Genomic DNA, 7,262 nt, shown 5'->3' on the forward strand with positions numbered 1-7,262 from the left:
AGGAATGGTGTACTAATATTGGTACCAGAAGAACGCGCCTCCAATGGATGAAGAGGAACTTGGCGCGCTACACACCTGTTGGATCGTGGAGTAACACATTTAAGAAAGGTATGGACAGGACTTGCGATCGGGAGCGTTGGATATTCTGGACCAGCAGGTACTATCCTAACTTTAAACTAGATGTTAGGAAATATTGGTGTAATAATACTCCTAAAAATGCACCAATTCTGGAGATGGAATGGCCGGCTGAAGGGGTAGGAGGAGGCCGGATTTTGTTTAACACCATGTGTGCATGCACTGAAGGCTTGCACACATATTGTTAAATTCATTTTTTACAGTCTGATAGTCCAGAATACATACAAGTTTGTTACACGTTAAGACAAAGAATGTTTTCCAGTTCGAATTGGCGTTGTGCCCCTCATTCTTTCCCATATTGTGGGCAAAGAGTGGGTCATTTGTTGTAGGTAGAAGAGGAATGGTGTACTAATATTGGTACCAGAAGAACGTGCCTCCAAGGGATGAAGAGGAACTTGGAGCGCTACACACCTGTTGGATCCTGGAGTAACACATTTAAGAAAGGTATGGACAGCACTTGCGATCGGGAGCATTGGATATTCTGGATCAGCAGGTACTATCCTATCTTTAAACTAGATGTTAGGAAATATTGGTGTAATAATACTCCTAAAAATGCACCAATTCTGGAGATGGAATGGCCGGCTGAAGGGGTAGGAGGAGGCCGGATTTTTTTTAACTCCATGTGTGCATGCACTGAAGGCTTGCACACATGTTGTTAAATTCATTTTTTATAGCCTGATAGTCCAGAATACATACAAGTTTGTCACACGTTAAGACAAAGAATGTTTTCCAGTTCGAATTGGCGTTGTGCCCTCATTCTTTCCCATATTGTGGATAAAGAATGGGTCATTTGTTGTAGGTAGAAGAGGAATGGTGTACTAATATTGGTACCAGAAGAACGCGCCTGCACGGGATGAAGAGGAACTTGGCGCGCTACACACCTGTTGGATCGTGGAGTAACACATTTAGGAAAGGTATGGACAGCACTTGCGATCGGGAGCAGTGCATATTCTGGGCCAGAAGGTACTATCCTATATTTAAACCAGATGTTAGGAAATATTGGTGTAATAATACTCCAAAAAATGCACCAATTCTGGACATGGAATGGCCGGCTGAAGGGTTAGGAGGAGGCCGGATTTCTTTTTAACACCATGTGTGCATGCACTGAAGGCTTGCACACATGTTGTTAAATTCATTTTTTATAGCCTGATAGTCCAAAATACATACAAGTTTGTCACACGTTAAGACAAAGAATGTTTTCCAGTTCGAATTGGCGTTGTGCCCCTCATTCTTTCCCATATTGTGGGCAAAGAGTGGGTCATTTGTTGTAGGTAGAAGAGGAATGGTGTACTAATATTGGTACCAGAAGAACGTGCCTCCAAGGGATGAAGAGGAACTTGGAGCGCTACACACCTGTTGGATCCTGGAGTAACACATTTAAGAAAGGTATGGACAGCACTTGCGATCGGCAGCATTGGATATTCTGGATCAGCAGGTACTATCCTATCTTTAATCTAGATGTTAGGAAATATTGGTCTAATAATACTCCTAAAAATGCACCAATTCTGGAGATGGAATGGCCGGCTGAAGGGGTAGGAGGAGGCCGGATTTTTTTTAACTCCATGTGTGCATGCACTGAAGGCTTGCACACATGTTGTTAAATTCATTTTTTATAGCCTGATAGTCCAAAATACATACAAGTTTGTCACACGTTAAGACAAAGAATGTTTTCCAGTTCGAATTGGCGTTGTGGCCCTCATTCTTTCCCAAATTGTGGGAAAAGAATGGGTCATTTGTTGTAGGTACAAGAGGAATGGTGTACTAATATTGGTACCAGAAGAACGCGCCTCCAAGGGATGAAGAGGAACTTGGCGCACTACACACCTGTTGGATCGTGGAGTAACACATTTAAGAAAGGTATGGACAGGACTTGCGATCGGGAGCGTTGGATATTCTGGACCAGCAGGTACTATCCTAACTTTAAACTAGATGTTAGGAAATATTGGTGTAATAATACTCCTAAAAATGCACCAATTCTGGAGATGGAATGGCCGGCTGAAGGGGTAGGAGGAGGCCGGATTTTGTTTAACATCATGTGTGCATGCACTGAAGGCTTGCACACATGTTGTTAAATTTATTTTTTATAGCCTGATAGTCCAGAATACATACAAGTTTGTTCATGTTAAAACAAAGAATGTTTTCCAGTTCGAATTGGCGTTGTGCCCCACATTCTTTCCCATATTGTGGGCAAAGAATTGGTCATTTGTTGTAGGTAGAAGAGGAATGGTGTACTAATATTGGTACCAGAAGAACGTGCATCCAAGGGATGAAGAGGAACTTGGCGCGCTACACACCTGTTGGATCCTGGAGTAACACATTTAAGAAAGGTATGGACAGCACTTGCGAACGGGAGCGTTGGATATTCAGGACCAGCAGGTACTATCCTAACTTTAAACTAGATGTTAGCAAATATTGGTGTAATAATACTAAAAATGCACCACTTATGGAGATGGAATGGCCGGCTGAAGGGGTAGGAGGAGGCCGGATTTTTTTTAACACCATGTGTGCATGCACTGAAGGCTTGCATACATTTTGTTAAATTCATTTTTTACAGTCTGATAGTCCAGAATACATACAATTTTGTTCATGTTAAGACAAAGAATGTTTTCCAGTTCGAATTGGCGTTGTGCCCCTCATTCTTTCCCATATTGTGGGCAAAGATTGGGTCATTTGTTGTAGGTAGAAGAGGAATGGTGTACTAATCTTGGTACCAGAAGAACGTGCATCCAAGGGATGAAGAGGAACTTGGCTCGCTACACACCTGTTGGATCCTGGAGTAACACATTTAAGAAAGGTATGGACAGCACTTGCGATCGGGAGCGTTGAATATTCTGGATCAGCAGGTACTATCCTATCTTTAAACTAGATGTTAGGAAATATTGGTGTAATAATACTCCTAAAAATGCACCAATTCTGGAGATGGAATGGCCGGCTGAAGGGGTAGGAGGAGGCCGGATTTTTTTTAACTCCATGTGTGCATGCACTGAAGGCTTGCACACATGTTGTTAAATTCATTTTTTATAGCCTGATAGTCCAGAATACATACAAGTTTGTCACACGTTAAGACAAAGAATGTTTTCCAGTTCGAATTGGCGTTGTGGCCCTCATTCTTTCCCAAATTGTGGGAAAAGAATGGGTCATTTGTTGTAGGTACAAGAGGAATGGTGTACTAATATTGGTACCAGAAGAACGCGCCTCCAAGGGATGAAGAGGAACTTGGCGCGCTACACACCTGTTGGATCGTGGAGTAACACATTTAAGAAAGGTATGGACAGGACTTGCGATCGGGAGCGTTGGATATTCTGGACCAGCAGGTACTATCCTAACTTTAAACTAGATGTTAGGAAATATTGGTGTAATAATACTCCTAAAAATGCACCAATTCTGGAGATGGAATGGCCGGCTGAAGGGGTAGGAGGAGGCCGGATTTTGTTTAACACCATGTGTGCATGCACTGAAGGCTTGCACACATGTTGTTAAATTTATTTTTTATAGCCTGATAGCCCAGAATACATACAAGTTTGTCACACGTTAAGACAAAGAATGTTTTCCAGTTCGAATTAGCAATGTGCCCCTCATTCTTTCCCATATTGTGGGCAAAGAGTGGGTCAATTGTTGTAGGTAGAAGAGGAATGGTGTACTAATATTGGTACCAGAAGAACGTGCCTCCAAGGGATGAAGAGGAACTTGGCGCGCTACACACCTGTTGGATCGTGGAGTAACAAATTTAAGAAAGATATGGACAGAACTTGCAATCGGGTGCGTTGGATATTCTGGGCCAGCAGGTACTATCCTATATTTAAACTAGATGTTAGGAAATATTGGTGTAATAATACTCCTAAAAATTCACCAATTCTGGAGATGGAATGGCCGGCTGAAGGGGTAGGAGGAGGCCGGATTTTTTTTAACACCATGTGTGCATGCGCTGAAGCCTTGCACACATGTTGTTAAATTAATTTTTTACAGTCTAATAGTCCAGAATACATACAAGTTTGTTACACGTTAAGACAAAGAATGTTTTCCAGTTCGAATTGGCGTTGTGCCCCTCATTCTTTCCCATATTGTGTGCAAAGATTGGGTCATTTGTTGTAGGTAGAAGAGGAATGGTGTACTAATATTGGTACCAGAAGAACGTGCCTCCAAGGGATGAAGAGGAACTTGGCGCGCTACACACCTGTTGAATCGTGGAGTAACAAATTTAAGAAAGATATGGACAGCACTTGCACTCGGGTACGTTGGATATTCTGGGCCAGCAGGTACTATCCTATATTTAAACTAGATGTTAGGAAATATTGGTGTAATAATACTCCTAAAAATGCACCAATTCTGGAGATGGAATGGCCGGCTGAAGGGGTAGGAGGAGGCCGGATTTTGTTTAACATCATGTGTGCATGCACTGAAGGCTTGCACACATGTTGTTAAATTTATTTTTTATAGCCTGATAGTCCAGAATACATACAAGTTTGTTCATGTTAAAACAAAGAATGTTTTCCAGTTCGAATTGGCGTTGTGCCCCACATTCTTTCCCATATTGTGGGCAAAGAATTGGTCATTTGTTGTAGGTAGAAGAGGAATGGTGTACTAATATTGGTACCAGAAGAACGTGCATCCAAGGGATGAAGAGGAACTTGGCGCGCTACACACCTGTTGGATCCTGGAGTAACACATTTAAGAAAGGTATGGACAGCACTTGCGAACGGGAGCGTTGGGTATTCAGGACCAGCAGGTACTATCCTAACTTTAAACTAGATGTTAGCAAATATTGGTGTAATAATACTAAAAATGCACCACTTATGGAGATGGAATGGCCGGCTGAAGGGTAGGAGGAGGCCGGATTTTTTTTAACACCATGTGTGCATGCACTGAAGGCTTGCATACATTTTGTTAAATTCATTTTTTACAGTCTGATAGCCCAGAATACATACAAGTTTGTTCATGTTAAGACAAAGAATGTTTTCCAGTTCGAATTGGCGTTGTGCCCCTCATTCTTTCCCATATTGTGGGCAAAGATTGGGTCATTTGTTGTAGGTAGAAGAGGAATGGTGTACTAATCTTGGTACCAGAAGAACGTGCATCCAAGGGATGAAGAGGAACTTGGCGCGCTACATACCTGTTGAATCATGGAGTAACAAATTTAAGAAAGATATGGACAGCACTTGCAATCGGGTGCGTTGGATATTATGGGCCAGCAGGTACTATCCTATATTTAAACTAGATGTTAGGAAATATTGGTGTAATAATACTCCTAAAAATGCACCAATTCTGGAGATGGAATGGCCGGCTGAAGGGGTAGGCCGGATTTTGTTTAACATCATGTGTGCATGCACTGAAGGCTTGCACACATGTTGTTAAATTTATTTTTTATAGCCTGATAGTCCAGAATACATACAAGTTTGTTCATGTTAAGACAAAGAATGTTTTCCAGTTCGAATTGGCATTGTGCCCCTCATTCTTTCCCATATTGTGGGCAAAGAATGGGTCATTTGTTGTAGGTAGAAGAGGAATGGTGTACTAATCTTGGTACCAGAAGAACGTGAATCCAAGGGATGAAGAGGAACTTGGCGCGCTACACACCTTTTGGATCCTGGAGTAACACATTTAAGAAAGGTATGGACAGCACTTGCGATCGGGAGCGTTGGATATTCTGGATCAGCAGGTACTATCCTAACTTTAAACTAGATGTTAGGAAATATTGGTGTAATAATACTCCTAAAAATGCACCAATTCTGGAGATGGAATGGCCGGCTGAAGGGGTAGGAGGAGGCCGGATTTTTTTTAACACCATGTGTGCATGCACTGAAGCCTTGCACACATGTTGTTAAATTAATTTTTTACAGTCTAATAGTCCAGAATACATACAAGTTTGTTACACGTTAAGACAAAGAATGTTTTCCAGTTCGAATTGGCGTTGTGCCCCTCATTCTTTCCCATATTGTGGGCAAAGAGTGGGTCATTTGTTGTAGGTAGAAGAGGAATGGTGTACTAATATTGGTACCAGAAGAACGTGCCTCCAAGGGATGAAGAGGAACTTGGCGCGCTACACACCTGTTGGATCGTGGAGTAACAAATTTAAGAAAGATATGGACAGCACTTGCAATCGGGAGCGTTGGTTATTCTGGGCCAGCAGGTACTATCCTATATTTAAACTAGATGTTAGGAAAATATTGGTGTAATAATACTCCTAAAAATGCACCAATTCTGGAGATGGAATGGCCGGCTGAAGGGGTAGGAGGAGGCCGGATTTTTTTTAACACCATGTGTGCATGCACTGAAGGCTTGCACACATGTTGTTAAATTTATTTTTTATAGCCTGATAGTCCAGAATACATACAAGTTTGTTCATGTTAAGACAAAGAATGTTTTCCAGTTCGAATTGGCATTGTGCCCCTCATTCTTTCCCATATTGTGGGCAAAGAATGGGTCATTTGTTGTAGGTAGAAGAGGAATGGTGTACTAATCTTGGTACCAGAAGAACGTGAATCCAAGGGATGAAGAGGAACTTGGCGCGCTACACACCTTTTGGATCCTGGAGTAACACATTTAAGAAAGGTATGGACAGCACTTGCGATCGGGAGCGTTGGATATTCTGGACCAGCAGGTACTATCCTAACTTTAAACTAGATGTTAGGAAATATTGGTGTAATAATACTCCTAAAAATGCACCAATTCTGGAGATGGAATGGCCGGCTGAAGGGGTAGGAGGAGGCCGGATTTTTTTTAACACCATGTGTGCATTCACTGAAGCCTTGCACACATGTTGTTAAATTAATTTTTTTACAGTCTAATAGTCCAGAATACATACAAGTTTGTCACACGTTAAGACAAAGAATGTTTTCCAGTTCTAATTGGCGTTGTGCCCCTCATTCTTTCCCATATTGTGGGCAAAGAGTGGGTCATTTGTTGTAGGTAGAAGAGGAATGGTGTACTAATATTGGTACCAGAAGAACGTGCCTCCAAGGGATGAAGAGGAACTTAGCGCGCTACACACCTGTTGGATCGTGGAGTAACAAATTTAGGAAAGGTATGGACAGCAATTGTGAACGGGATCGTTGGATATTCTGGACCAGCAAGTACTATCCTATCTTTAAACTAGATGTTAGGAAATATTGGTGTAATAATACTCCTAA

The sequence above is a fragment of the Rhinoderma darwinii genome, chromosome 2 (genome assembly GCF_050947455.1).
Source record: "Rhinoderma darwinii isolate aRhiDar2 chromosome 2, aRhiDar2.hap1, whole genome shotgun sequence".
In the NCBI taxonomy this organism is placed as follows: Eukaryota; Metazoa; Chordata; class Amphibia; order Anura; family Rhinodermatidae; genus Rhinoderma; species Rhinoderma darwinii.